Here is a 16,190-nt window from a genome sequence, read left to right on the forward strand (position 1 = left end):
CTGTCCTTAGGTTGGAGGAGATGTGGGCCTCTGCCAGATGGAGGGGTGTTGGTCTTTGAGTGAACTCTGCGGATGGGTCGGCGATCTACTGCAGAATCCAGGTCCTCTGAGGAAGTCGCCATTAATGATTAGGTGCTGTAGAGGGTTGCCTAGTGAGCTGTGTTGTGAACAATTGGAAAACACGGGGCTGAGTATCCTGTTATACTGTCACTTTAATCCTGGTCATGGTAGTGTATGGCATAGAGAGAGGCAATCGAGCAGCTGACCTCATGCTACAAAAATTCTCACTGGATGGGGTGGGGGCGGGATGAGGTATCTGCATAAAAATCATGCCATCATAAAGCAATAATGTAAGAATGCCTGGAAGCTGGGAGGAGAGAAGACGGCCTGCAGATGCACTCATATGGGGTACTCATTTGGAAATGTCATAAAAGTACCTTCAGAGTAATTAGCTAGTGGAATGACAATTGCCAGTGACCAGTGACCAGAAGCAGTACTGTGGTCAAGATCAAGATCCACGCCACAGCATGAACAGCAAAGCAGACCAGGAAGTGCAAGCAGTGAAGTGCAGATGAAGTTCTGGTCGATCAGAAGCATGTACATTAGAGTGACATTGTGTTGTGGAGCATACGTAGGCCTGTTCTAAGTCTCCATTTTAGTATCACGTTTTACCTTTACATCTTTTCCTAGTGGTGATTTTTTTTACATGTTTTGCATTTGCATGACAATTGACTGAGAAGCTATTCTACAAACAGTTTATTTTTTAGTAAGCATTGTTATCATGTTGCTAGTACACTATGTCTAAGGCTAGGCACATGGAATGCAATGCTGTTCTATTTGGTTGTCCGGGTTGGTGACAGCTCAAGGGCTCCATACACACCATCAAATCAGCTCTGCACTTTTGACACGTATTGGAATAGTGCTTTTATTATATAAACAGCTTCTGTATTACTTCTGGCAGAGGAGCACTTCTGCTGGGATTGTCCTGGAATGCTTCAAACTGTGGCTGAGATGCAACCTGCTGATTCTGACATCTATCCGGCAAAGGACGATAGCCTGTTTCACGCAAGCTGGCTTCCAGATACATCATACTCAATTATGGGGTGTTAGGCTATCCCAAGGGATCTGGCAGAGGGTACTTCCACTATACTCTTGATATTATAGGTAGTGTTAGGAATTCTTGTACTGCTGGTTACAATGTTTTGCTCCTTCTGCCTAATAATTGCAGCATACTCTTTATATAAGAATACAAGTGTTTCAATAAATGTTTGAAAAGCCAATTTGTATCTTTCTTGTGTTTCCCTTGGGTATGCAAGTAACAAAGAAAGGGTAGATCTGTTTCCACAATTTTCTTGGAGAAATAAGAGTGGTCATGTTAGAGGTTGCTGATGCCATGTTAATGTTTCCTTTAAGGACTTCGTTTTGGACAGTAGACCCTCTTGGGTCTTCATTACCAAAACATGGGCTAAGGAATCTTCTGGGCCGGACCTGGTAGAGGCAGTGCCTTAGTTAGACAGGATAGAGTGGGACGTATAGGTGGAGGGTTAGCTATTTTGTATAGAGATTCCCACTCGTGTCGCATCACCCCTCTATCAGCCCCCCATGAAGTCATTCAGGCCCTACATTTTTCTATTAATGCATCTTATGCCGTCCCATTTATGGGCATTCTTATATATAGACCTCCTGGGCCTAGAGCAGAATTCTGTCAGCATTTGCTTAGTTTTTTAGAACCCTACTTTGGCTGTGAGTATGTCACAGTCTTGGGAGATATGAATTTCCATTTAGATAACTTAGAGGTAAACGAAACCCTTTCTCTCCTTGAGACCCTATCGGCCTGCGGCCTGCAGCAATTAGTTAAAGGTGCTACTCACCAGGCGGGCCATACGCTAGATGGGGTCTTCTCGAATGATAGGCGCCTGACTACTGATGCCCCTATCCCGCTCACCTGGTCAGATCACTTTGCAGTTCCGTTGAAACTGGACACCACTCTTATTAATAGTATTCCGCATGGCCCTAGTAAAATGGAACTCAGGCGAAATTTGAGGAGGATAACCAATGAGTTATTAGCTCCCCTAATTCCCACCAGGGCGATTTCTATGGATGAGGAAGTTGTATCAGCGGTTCAGAAGTTTAAAAACGCCACCTCTGCTGCCATGGATGAGCTAGCACCTGTCTCCCTACGCTACACAGCCAGAAAAAGGCCGTCGGCTTCCTGGTACTCGGAGTCGTTAAGACTATTAAGACAAGGCTGCAGAAAGCAGGAACGACTCTGGAGGACTAGTTGGGACACACGGGATAGGGAAACCCTTAAAGCTCTTTTGACGGAATATAGGGCTGAGGGTATAAGAGCTAAGCAGGAATACTTCTCGAATCTCACTATCTCTCTTACCTCGCCGAAAGAGCTATTTAACATCATGGATTCATTGACCACCTTGAAGATCCCTGACCCCGTTACTTGCACGCAACAGCTGTGTGACAATATCGCCCAATATTTCCATGTCAAAATTGCTGATATTGTTTCGGCCCTAGAGTTACAAAGGGCCTCAACATCTGCTTCCACCTCTCAGGTCCCTCCCCTCCCAGTGTTTGTTAGATCTCCCAATCTGATCCTTCTGTCTAGCTTTCCTCCTATTTCCCTGCAGGAACTGGATGTCCTCCTGGCTAAGACCTGGTCGGGTTCACCCCTTGATCCCTGCCCTCTCAATCTCCTTAAGCAATGTAAGGATATTCTTCTGCCCCCTTTACTCCAGATCATGAACCGGGCTATGAGGGATGGCATTTTTCCTTCTCAATGGAAGAAAGCCGTTGTGAAACCCCTTTTGAAAAAGCCTACCTTGGACCCGGAAGTGCTTAAAAACGTTGCCCCATTTCGTTGCTTCCAGCCCCAGCAAAGATGCTGGAAATCCAGCTTAACCAGCATCTTTCATCCTTTCTGGAAACCTCTGGTCTCTCGGATCACTCGCAGCATGGATTTCGAAAGGGTCATAGCACGGAATCAGCCCTGACTGTGGTGCTCGATAACATCCGCACCACAGTCGATAAGGGCGTGAGTACCCTGCTGATCCTGCTCGATCTCACAGCTGCGTTTGATACCCTGTCTCCCCTCATCTTAACATCCCAACTGAGGGAGATAGGGGTGGAGGGGCCTGCTTTAAGATTGTTGGCCTCCTTCTTGGACCAGAGGGAACAGAGAGTAAAGCTGGGGGAGTTCCTATCTCCATCCCTGCCGGTGAAGTGTGGGGTCCCTCAGGGGTCGGCGTTAAGCCCGACCCTGTTTAACATCTATGTGACCCCCCTGGCCAGGCTCATTAGATCTTTTGGGATGGAGGTAGTTTCCTACGCCGATGACACTCAGATCCTGCTCTCTCTCGGCCAGCCTGTCAGCTCTTCTGCCCTCCAAATTTAGACACTGTATGGAGGCAGTCGCGCAATGGATGATTGAAAATTCATTGAGGCTAAATGGCGAAAAGACGGAGATCCTTGTGTTCGGCGAAAAGGAAGACATCTGGTCGCCGGAATGGTGGCCCGCATCCCTGGGGACTTGTCCGGTTCCAACCCTTGTAGCACGAATCCTGGGGGTCATGATCGATCCAACCCTTGACATGGGTCATCAAGTCAATAGGACCATCTCCACTTGTTGGGGCATCATTAAGATCTTGCGTAAAATTAAGCACTATCTGTCCGTTCAAGCCAGGCAACGAACTGTTGTAGCACTGATAGCCTCTCGGCTTGATTATTGCAATGCCCTATATGCTGGAGTTAACAAATGCTTGTTGCAAAGACTTCAAACCGTGCAAAACGCCGCAGCGAAGTTTGTACTTGACCTACCCAGTAGGTCTTCAGCAACTCTCGCCAGGAAATCCCTGCACTGGCTTCCTATTGATGCCAGGATTTCCTTTAAAGTCCTTTGTTTGGTTTATGGAGCCTTGAATAGAAAAGAGACTGGAGGATTAAAAGATCTCCTGATTCCCTATGTCCCCTCTAGAAATCTTTGCTCGTCAAAGAAGCTTTTCTTATCAGTCCCTCGAGTTCGAAGAGCTAAGTGGGGAGGTAGAGCCTTTTCCAGCCTTGCTCCTAGATGGTGGAATATGGTTCCCCAAGAAATTAGGACTCTGCCCTCAATACAAACTTTCAGAAAGGCCCTGAAGACATGGCTCTTTGTCAAAGCTTACCCCTAGTTTTTTGGTTTTGATGATTCTTTTTGTAGGCGCCTTGACGCCTTCGGGCAAAGTATGCGCGTTATAAGTTTTATTTCATTAATTCATTCATTCATTCCTCACAGGGCACATTGTTCTTGGAAAGCATACAGCCACTGGTGATTCAGGCTCCAGGGCAGGTGGTCTTATATTCCCTGGGTGATGTTCCCTCACTCAGCTGGAAAATGAGCAGGACTGCTTACAAGCAGAAGTCTTGCATAGCTACTCCTCTTCGCACAACCCAATTGGCTGATTGACAGTTTACAATTTTTGGGGCTTCCCGCTCTATTTCTTATAGTACTTTGCCAGACATCAAATGTGTTTTAGAGTCTGAGTCTTTGAAGTTTATGTTGGGGGTCTACTTCCTCTATTCTCTCATCCTCCTGAAAGCAGTCTGCCACAGCAGGAGCAATTCTAAGTCTGGTAGGCCCAAAACACAGGTCAAGGGAATGACCATAGTTTCATAACTGGATATCAGCCACAGTGATATGTATAGCAAAGGGCTACTCAAGGGCCTTAGCCTTATTCTTTACTTCTTTGTTATTTTTATTACTGAGTTTTATATAGAGAGAACTTGACCCGGTATCGGGTATCAGAGCGCCTTACATAGCACCAGTTGTGTTACATGAGGACACATTCATTTTTGTTAGGCACAGGGAGATAAAGTGATTTGTCCAGAATCACAGGATATTCAGCCCCATTGCCGAGACTCGAACCCTGTTCCCCAGATTCAGGGTCGACCGCGCTAGCCGTTAGGGTAACTCTTTATAATTCTCTCACCAGCCCCATCATCTTCCTCCTGGTATGTAGCAGGCACCTTGGAATCTCTCTCTGAATCAAAGAGCACCCTTTGAAGTGTACTGAAGAGCCTGGTTCCCCCTTCCTTAGGTGTGTCCTACCCAGCTTACATGAAAGCAGCAATATACAAATCTGTGTCTATAACTTACACACATTGCAGACTATTGCATTATCCCTGTATTTTACCATTCACAAGCACACACACACCCAGCACACGTAGATCACACATGCACTGTGCACCAAACTAATGTAGGCAAAGGGTGAGTTAAGCACATAGTAGTGGAACTTTAAATGAGTAATCCTGTAAGCCTCACTCCAGTCACACAGTTAACAAGCATTGGGAAAACCAATAGATTTAGCCTCTGCTAAATCTATTGGGTTTGTCAATGTTATTAAGACACGTTACACAGCAGTGCGTTGCTGTGCAGCATGTTAAGAAGTTAGAAAAAAAGCGGCAAAAGCTATTGGCTTCATCAACGCTTTTTTTAATACAAGAGATTTTGCTGGATTTGTGAATGTTTTTTTAGACATATTACACAGCAGCACGAACTGCTTTGCAGCATTTCTTAAAGTTTAGAAATATGCGCTCTAAGTGTGTATCCAGTGGATGGTGTGACTCATGACACAGGTGAAGTAGGAGGCATTCCAGGTGACGAAAAGTGAGGTTGAAGGGAAGGTAAGGGACTATAGTAATATGCATGTGAGAAGAGAAGGGTGCAGGCTTCAAAGAATGAAAGTTTTCCAGAAATGGAATGGGGCGGCAGAATAAGGGAACAAGAGGGAACTGCAAAAGTAAAGTGGGAAGGAGGAAGTGGGGGTGAGTGATGGGATATATGCACACAAGAGAAAATTGAACAGGGTGAAAGCCATAGTGTAGAGTGAATCTAAGGAGTAATATGAGAACAGGAGGGAGCCAGGGATGGGCATGGAGGCGACAGTGGTGAATGGAACACAGGGATTAAATCGAAGAACAGGAAGGTGGAGGTGCAGTGAGTGAGGGTCGGTCTAACCTTGATACAGGTTGGTGGGAGCACAGGGAGTGTGTTGGTGTGCCTTGTCCCCATGGAGCACTTCCTACCTGTCCTTAGGTTGGAGGAGATGTGGGCCTCTGCCAGATGGAGGGGTGTTGGTCTTTGAGTGAACTCTGCGGATGGGTCGGCGATCTACTGCAGAATCCAGGTCCTCTGAGGAAGTCGCCATTAATGATTAGGTGCTGTAGAGGGTTGCCTAGTGAGCTGTGTTGTGAACAATTGGAAAACACGGGGCTGAGTATCCTGTTATACTGTCACTTTAATCCTGGTCATGGTAGTGTATGGCATAGAGAGAGGCAATCGAGCAGCTGACCTCATGCTACAAAAATTCTCACTAGATGGGGTGGGGGCGGGATGAGGTATCTGCATAAAAATCATGCCATCATAAAGCAATAATGTAAGAATGCCTGGAAGCTGGGAGGAGAGAAGACGGCCTGCAGATGCACTCATATGGGGTACTCATTTGGAAATGTCATAAAAGTACCTTCAGAGTAATTAGCTAGTGGAATGACAATTGCCAGTGACCAGTGACCAGAAGCAGTACTGTGGTCAAGATCAAGATCCACGCCACAGCATGAACAGCAAAGCAGACCAGGAAGTGCAAGCAGTGAAGTGCAGATGAAGTTCTGGTCGATCAGAAGCATGTACATTAGAGTGACATTGTGTTGTGGAGCATAAGTAGGCCTGTTCTAAGTCTCCATTTTAGTATCACGTTTTACCTTTACATCTTTTCCTAGTGGTGATTTTTTTTACATGTTTTGCATTTGCATGACAATTGACTGAGAAGCTATTCTACAAACAGTTTATTTTTTAGTAAGCATTGTTATCATGTTGCTAGTACACTATGTCTAAGGCTAGGCACATGGAATGCAATGCTGTTCTATTTGGTTGTCCGGGTTGGTGACAGCTCAAGGGCTCCATACACACCATCAAATCAGCTCTGCACTTTTGACACGTATTGGAATAGTGCTTTTATTATATAAACAGCTTCTGTATTACTTCTGGCAGAGGAGCACTTCTGCTGGGATTGTCCTGGAATGCTTCAAACTGTGGCTGAGATGCAACCTGCTGATTCTGACATCTATCCGGCAAAGGACGATAGCCTGTTTCACGCAAGCTGGCTTCCAGATACATCATACTCAATTATGGGGTGTTAGGCTATCCCAAGGGATCTGGCAGAGGGTACTTCCACTATACTCTTGATATTATAGGTAGTGTTAGGAATTCTTGTACTGCTGGTTACAATGTTTTGCTCCTTCTGCCTAATAATTGCAGCATACTCTTTATATAAGAATACAAGTGTTTCAATAAATGTTTGAAAAGCCAATTTGTATCTTTCTTGTGTTTCCCTTGGGTATGCAAGTAACAAAGAAAGGGTAGATCTGTTTCCACAATTTTCTTGGAGAAATAAGAGTGGTCATGTTAGAGGTTGCTGATGCCATCTGGTACCCTGGTAAATATAGGAGTTAAGATGGGGCACTTTGAGCTTGCTACAAATTAGGCCAGCATTTCCTGCTGATATGTGAACTCTGACTTCCCATATTCTGACATTTATGTTGTCCATATACACATTAGGTGAAGCATCCATGCGGGCTGGAGGTAATAGCTCATAGTAAGCATTCTGCAGCAATGACAGACTCATAGGACAGCACTCAAGGTGAGCCCTCGATAGACTCACTTGTAGATCCATATCCATAGATCGAATCAACTGCATTGCAAGACATAGGTTTTGGGCACCCTGGAAAGGGCACCAAATACAGTGGAACACAAGCTGCATGCCAACAAGGACCAGTTGTCATTGAACTCCTGAAGTAAAGACCCTACAAAGTACTATATCATGCATTCACAACACAGCAGGATGTGTGGCAAGTCCATCACCATTTGGCTTCGAGGTAGAACATCTATTGCTGAGCAACACAAATAGAACCAAAACAGCAAGGGGCAGGAATAGCACAATTGGTATTCATCAATATACTCTGAACACTCAAGAGTCCTAGGATCTGGCTCTTCTACTGTGGTTACACTACCATCTGTCACATCATCAGCACCTGCTGATTGGGCTAGATATACTCATGTTTGTCCATTGGAATTTACTCCTCAGGCAACTGTGGATACTTCATCTGTGGAACCGGGTTCCTTCTTGGATCCTACTGACTCTCTGAACATGGGAAACATTTTTGAGAGCCTCCTAGATTTTTAAGTCACCCCTTGTTTTTAATACAAATTGAATATTAATCACTTGTATGAATTCCTTGCCTTTAAAGTGGCATTTAATTTTTAAATGGGTTTCCTTTGCTTTGATAATTAAAGTATATTTTATAAGATTTTAGTCGAGGTTTCATGCTAGTTTTATTTCTTTTTGCTGAGTCTCACTCCGGCCAAGGAGAGGGTGATTTGGAGCACTACATGGCCCACTCTCAGTCTCGAATTTATATTCACTTTTTAGCTTGACATTTTTTTTCTATTGTTAATTGTTTGCTTGTTTTACATTTACACAGTAATGTACTGAGAAACTATTCTACATGCAGTTTATTTGTTAGTAAGCATTATTATTATGTTGCTCATACACTCTGTCCAAGGCTAGGCACATGGAACGTGATGCCATTGTATTTGGTTGTCCGGTTGGAGACAGCCCTAGGGCTCCAAACACAGCATCGCATCAGTTCTGCACCTTTGACTGAGTGAGATTGGAATAGTGCTTTTACTATATAAAAAGCTTCTGCATTACATTCTGCAGAGGGGCACTTCTGCTGGGATTGTTCTGGAACGCGACTCACTGTGTCTGAGATGCAGTCAAGCTGACTCAGACCTCTGTCCTGCAAAGGAAGATAGCCTGTGCTACACAGGTCAGCTTCCAGACACATACTCAGGAATGGGGGTTTAGCCATTCCTACAGCTCTAGCAAAGAAAGCTCCCACTATGTTTCTGATAGTGTAGGTATTGTTAGGTATTAGTATAATCATATTTTAATGTTATATTGGTTGAACAGTTTATCTTTTTCACCATTCTTTTAATGCTAGCAACAATGCTTTATTTCTTCTGCCTAATAATTGCAGCACACTCATTTTATATAAGAATACAACTGTTTCAATAAATGTTTGAAAAGCCGATTCATATTTTTCTTGTGCTTACCTTGGGCATTCAACAGTAAACGATGAAAGGGCAGATCTGTTTCCGTGATTTCCTTGGGGAATAAAGAGTGGTCATATTCAAGATTGCTGATACCATCTGGTAACCTGGTCAGTTTAAGGGTTCAGATGGGTCACTGTGAAGTAGGTAGAAATTCCTGATGATATGTGGGAACTATGTGGGAACAAAGTTCCCATAGTCTGATATTTATGTTGACCAGACACACAGTCCTAATTAATTTGTAGGAACCTTATAATAGTTGGAATCAACAAATAGTAAGTACAGCTAAGTATTGGGAGGAAGGGTTTGAAGCCCCTTTTAAGACTTTTTAAAAAATAAAATAGATTTAGTAAGCACAGTGCAAGCGCTGTGTCGGCAAAACCTAGGAATTACCTGTTCGTTCCAACCTATCACTACTTGGTATGCTGACACCATTGCACTTGTGCTGCTGAACTCTTGGTAAAGGCAGTAACTTTCACCACTATTTAGGGTTGGCTTTGGGCATCCCTCCTGGGTCAATAAGACCTCAATCCATGAGACAGGCACATATCATAATGTACACACATGATCCTTGTTTGCATATGACAAGGAAAATCATCATTAGGGGTCCAGACCTCATTACAGTTGGGGTACTCAGGGCCGGGTGCATGCCCATCACCATGCAAGGTACTTTTCTGTCTTAACACTTTCCCATTCACCATTGAGAAATGCCAAGGTAAGATTAAACAACCATTTCCACATCCAATAGGTTTGACTGTCACATGGTACATGGGGACATTGTCATCTTCTCTAAGTTAGCAAGAATATGCTGCAGACTCTCCACTGCTTTGCGCACGTTACTACTCTAGTTTATTTTGCAAAGGCCTCTTTTGATATTTTCACATGAGAACCTAACACTGTTTTCAGCTTTGCAGGTTCCTGGGTATGAGTCTGAACATTATGGACAAGGTTGAACAACAATGGCCCTTGGTATTCTGTTCTGGTCAGGCACTAACACCTAGACAAAACATCCAGATGCAGCTGTTGTTTGGGAATAGGTACTTTGGTCATAGAGGGGAAGCTTTCCAGGGAGAAGAGCATGACAGCACCTATGATGTAGATCTACCATCTATAGGCTGAGGCACAGGGTCTCCAGACAAAGCTCAGAGATCATCCAATATATAATTATCTTGCTTTTATACAAGGGGGGAGTTTAGGCTACGCTGTCTTTCACTATGACGGCTCCTTTTATGATTTATGGATTACATGCTATGCCGACCATATCTGTGTTATGTGGCACGTATACTGCGTACTAGAGCACATTATTTAAAATAAATATTTTAAACTTCTTTGTGTCTCTGTCAGATCTTATTGTGGACAAGTACAAGAGTGTGAGCGAAAGGGTGTGTCTTGCAACCGTGATTCCAGAGAGAGTCAGAGTGTGGTGTTCTGGGGTGTCTAATCACTTGTTCCTCTGTGAGTGAATAGGAGGGAAAGTTAGACACTATATCTAGTCAGTCCCGGGCTCATAGGTACCAAGGGAGTAGGATGAGTCAGTCCTTGCATACTAAGGTCCCATAATCCTACACATAGTGCTGTGTTTCCGCAGAATCCCTGCAACATGACCTTGACAAGTCTGAAATGTTTGTATGTCATTTTCATTTGCAAATGCATGCAATAACATTAAGAGCATAAGAGTTGTAAAAAGTAAAAATGCTGAAGTCTATATATGGGATGCATCTGTGTGCAAAAAATTAGTAAATATTGCCTATTAATATAAAACCATGAAATCTAAGCAGAAATAAAAAAGAGACTGAGCGACAAGTAAAAGCTTGCTCTGGAGGGGCTACTACCTACAACCTTAAGGCAGATGTGCACATATGCACAAGAACAGTACCACCACTCATAGTGACTAGAGTCAGTGGCTGAAGTGGGCTGACCAGTGGTCCCATGCTGTGTGTTGTAATGGTTGGAAGTCAAATGTGAAGGGTACCTGAACAGACCAATGGATTAAAAGGGCTTCTTGAAAGCCTCTGCATATATGTATGAAAAATGGAGGGTCGTAAAGTCTCTACATCAAAACTAAAAGAAGATAATGCCAACTGGAAAGCTCTGATACTATGCAGCCCTTGAGGTATATTTTTAATACTTTCCTAAAATGTGTTAAGCTAGAGCTAGAAGCAGAAAATCGCCTGCTATAGGTTAGTGGTTTACTTTTTGATTAATACCCATGATATTTTGAGCCACTTTTACTCAAGCTTATGCACGCACGCATCATACCAGAAGCTCGGGCTGTTTGCACACCTTACTATTCAAAACATCAGAAACATAAATTTAAGTACAAATAAAAGGGACATTTTCAAGCAGGTAATCTCAAATATGAAATAAATGAATCATTGCTAACGCTGGCAACTTTTAGACTGTTCCAACAAGAGATGGAAGTGGTATAGTTATGAAGTCTGGTATGAATAAAGTGGATTTCCATTTTTTCTTCGATGTCACTGGGCTGTCAAAACATGTCAACAGTGATTTGTTTATACATGCAGAGGAAATGCGGAGGGTGGCCAAACAAGCTATTTTGATCTTTGTCCGGGCAATAGTCTCAGGTTCTTACTGGAAAAACGCTCTTCACTTTTATAAATGCCCTTCCAAGAACTGGCAATGTCTCTGTCCACAATGGCAAACATTCTCCTAAAAATATTACGTATACTTTTGTTTCATTCAACATTAAAGAGTGAATATATATGTGGACGAATTTCTTAATACTTTCAATTGAGAAATGTTGAGTTCTTGATACAACCAAACGCATAAGTGAAATCATCCACATCCTTCAAAATCAAATAATCAGATCTTTTTGAAAAAAATGTACTTTGTTTCATGTCATTTTGCGAGAAAAAAAATGTTCTAAAATGTTGTACATTGTGGATTAATTTATGTTGAAATATCCTCTTTTTGCAATTATTCAACATCCTAAATCCATAAAGAGCCTTCAAGCTTTTTGTCAATTTAAATCATGATAAAGTTAACTAGAGTACTTAAATTGTTGATCTCTTGTTCAATTGAAGAAAGATCTTACAGGCAGAACAAACTGTAAGTACTGGTAAAGCCCAGAGGTCATGCGCTGACTGCCACCATGTTGGGGTTTCTAATGCTTGTTTCGTTTTATCACAGCTTTTGTAAAACTTTATTTAAAAAAGAATCATTTAAAAAATCTTCCAATGTGTGCACGTACATGTGCACATATGGATGGCTCTCTGAAAATATTTTTTATAATAAAGGTATATAATAACATTCACAGGTTGTCCACCTACACATGCCTATGTACATGCATGGGTGGCAACTTTGAATAGTTTATATTAAATTAAAAAATATAAAAAGTTGACTGCTTATGAGCGTGCAAACACACAGGTGCACATACGTAGGGGCAGGTTTACAATGATCTTGCACAACTCAGAACAGCAAACAGAGTTGTTGCACTGCATTGCGAGAGAATGAGAGAGCAGGTAAGCTACATATCTACTAAGATATGGCACTGTCCTGCTGCCGAGCGACATGCCCACACAATAGTGCAGTTGTTTCTGCATCACGTATAGCATAGAGTCTGTGCCGAAAAGCTACCTTTCTAGTGCAAAATGCTATGCCTGGGTAAACTTTAAAACAATTCCCATTTTGGATGTGTGCTGTACAGTGCAGCACGCATGCAAAACTGCAAACGTTTGGAGTGGTAAAAGCAGTCTGTTGTAATGAAGACATGGTCCAGTTCTATGGTAAGCTTAAGATGGTATTTATTCAGATATTAGGTTCAAGATAAAGATACAGTGAGCCCCACCAGAAGCAGCTTCCTGCTGTTCAGCCCATTCTCCCAACTGACAAACTCCACTCATCCAACATTCCACCACTTCATCCACCCCAACATTCCACACCACACTTACACTGGCAGAACAGCAGGTACAACACAGTCCCACCAAGTTAATGCAAATCTCGAAAGGCGTTATTGTGTGGCACAAACCCTGTCTATTATTGTTAGTAGACAGGGCTTTACCTCAAAAACCAAGGGTGGATGAATAAGAAGGCCCATTTACCACCCATGGTACACCCCTGTGGATGATTGCCTGATGCACAGAGCATATGGGATGATTTGTATTTTACTCAGTTTCTGTAATGTTCCACAGCATGTTTGATTACTTCATTAGGACGTGGGCTACCAATGCTGAAGTCATGTGAATGTGAATGTGAGTGATCATCATTAACAGGCATTTTTTCAGTTTTTCGGTGTCAGAAACTGATCTTTTGTTAAAATATGGTTTAACTTTTACTAGCGCTAAACTTGCACATTGAGGTGAGGATTTAGTATTTTTATATTTCATAGATATTTATTGAATTTCTAATAATAGCAAATATAAACAATTCAGCTACACTCACAAACAACATCCATAAGATAAATAACTGCAAAAAAGTAATGCATGGAAGTTACCACATCTTAGCTAATATCTCAGATAAAAAATCGAGGAGGGAGAGGCACAGATGACTGTCAGGATACCTGCTTCGAAACATCATAACACAGTGAATAACAAATCCTTATTATAAAGTTAAAAAACACCCTTATATGTGTGTCCCACAAGCCACCAATACAGTCCAATCAAAACAAATCCATATATCCATCCAATAGAAGATCATCTGAATCAGGTTTGCCTTGGAAACAAAATATGTCAACCCCCTTTGTAATCTGTCTGGAAACAACAGGGAGAGCCCCTGGTGAAATAAAAACTTCTTCTAATCAACTGCAATTCAATTCTAGGCAGCAGAGATCCGTGACTTATGCCGTATCCATATTTTAACTTTTACTGACAACTTGAGTAATAATGCTCACTTTCTGGTATCCCTCAGTTGCACAATCACTGTTCCTTATCTTGTCAGTCTTTGAAGGCCCCCTTGTAAGATGAAAGACCCTATTAACATCCTAATGGCTATTGATTGATGCCTCCAGCACCGCTAGCTGGATAGAAATGTTTGCAGTTATGTGTCAACTATATGTTATCTATGTAGGCAGGTGTCCATACAATTCTTGTAATATATGCCTTCACAGTATAACCAAATACTCCAGTATGGAATCCTGGTGTCTTATGGTAAAAAATGTCTCATTTGTCAATTTGCAAATTCAATTGAGGCTTCTTCTCATAGTGCTGCAGCACTTTACAACTTTTTCTACCCAGTAGTTTATGTTATGTTATGTTAATTGAGATTTGTAAAGCGCATGATCACTGGCAGGTCCCTAAGCACTAAAGAGAGAGTAGCTATGGCCCACCTAAGTGAGTGATTATTAGTCTCCGGTCGGTGCGTGTGTTTATGCCCAGGCTTCTGTAAAGAGGAGGGTCTTCAATTTTTTTCTAAAAGGGAGAAGGGATTTTTCTTTACGAAGGTTTCCTGGCAGCTTATTCCACAGCTCTGGGATCAGGACCGAGAATGCTCGCCCCACCCTTTGATCGTTCTGTTGAATCGTGGACAGGCCAGCCGGCCTGCCTCTGATGAACCGAGGGTGCGGCCAGGGACGTAACTCTCCAGGCGTTCCTTGATGTGAATTGGAGTCTGTTCATAGAGAGCTTTGTGGGCAATGCAGAGGCCTTTAAACCTGGCTGGCTGCTTGACGGGGAGACAGTGAAGCTGTTGCAACAGAGGTGTGGCCCGTGCCCATCTAGGGAGCTTGAAAATCAGTCTAGCTGCATCATTCATTGCTGCTTCCACCTTGCCTAGTAGCTTTTCGGGAAATTCAATATTTAACCCATTGCCATAGTCTAGGCGGGACATGATCAATGTGGTCACCACCGTTCGCAGGGAAGATAAAGAGAGGAGGGGTGATAATTTCCTCAGCTGTCTCAGCAACCCTACACAGGTCCCGACCATGGAGGACACTTGGTTAGACAATGTGAGTTTGTTGTCTACTTTAATGCCTAAGCTTTTAACGACTGGAACTGGAGTAGGTGTGGCACCCAGCTATAGTGGCCAGAAGAGGTCAGACCACGGGGTGCTTCTTGTGGTGATGGCTGAGACATCATTTTTCTCCAGATTAACTGTGAGTGAATTAGCTGTCATCCAGTTGACCACATATCTGAGGATATTTTGCACGCGTAAGTGGGCTTGAGGCGTGCTGTCAATTTGAAGGATTAATTGAGTGTCATCGGTTTGGTTAAACACCTGGAAGTCCATGCGAACTAGGGCCTCCACCAGTGGTCTGAGATAGATATTAAACAAAGTGGGGATAGTGCAGACCCTTGAGGGTCTCCACATGTTAATGTCCCTTTATTGGAGATGCTGTCCCCCATCTGGATCTTTTCAGTCCGGGCTGTCAGGAAGCAGGTGATCCATTGATAGGACATCCCACTAATGCCCATATCCCTGATTCGTGTCAGGAGTTGGCTATGGTTGACCATGTTGAACGCTACAATCAGATTTAGTTTGAGCCGCAATGTGGGCCAGGGAGTCATAACCTGGCCTTAGAAAGGAGGAATGTTTGACATAATATTAAAAGACACAATATCAACATACAAAAATATCGGAACAAAAATATCAATGTCAACAATATCGACATCTTATCTACAACATGGTAAGTACAAAAATATAGGGAAAAAATATCGATATCAAAAATATTGTTATAAAAAAAGATCATTTTTTAAATTAAAAAATATGTAAAATAAATTGAATAATACTTATAAATATAATAAACATAGCTAAAATATTTTATAATATTTAAAAGTAATCATTAATATACATAATGTAATAACAAATTAATTAAACATATACATATAATATATAATATATATATATACTTACGTAATAATAATTATTAATGAGTATTTCAATAACTTATAAATAATTAAAAATATTATAAATTACAAAAACATCTATACACATAAAATAATAACATATATAAAAATTAAATAAATATGTAAAACAAATTATTTTTTTTAATTTACTTTCAATTTTTTTAAAATTAATTATACACTACATCAGCTAAAATAATGCAAAAAAAATTAAACAACAGAGAGAATAAAACTACTAT

Source organism: Lissotriton helveticus, chromosome 10, assembly GCF_964261635.1.
Source record: "Lissotriton helveticus chromosome 10, aLisHel1.1, whole genome shotgun sequence".
NCBI classification, from domain to species: Eukaryota; Metazoa; Chordata; class Amphibia; order Caudata; family Salamandridae; genus Lissotriton; species Lissotriton helveticus.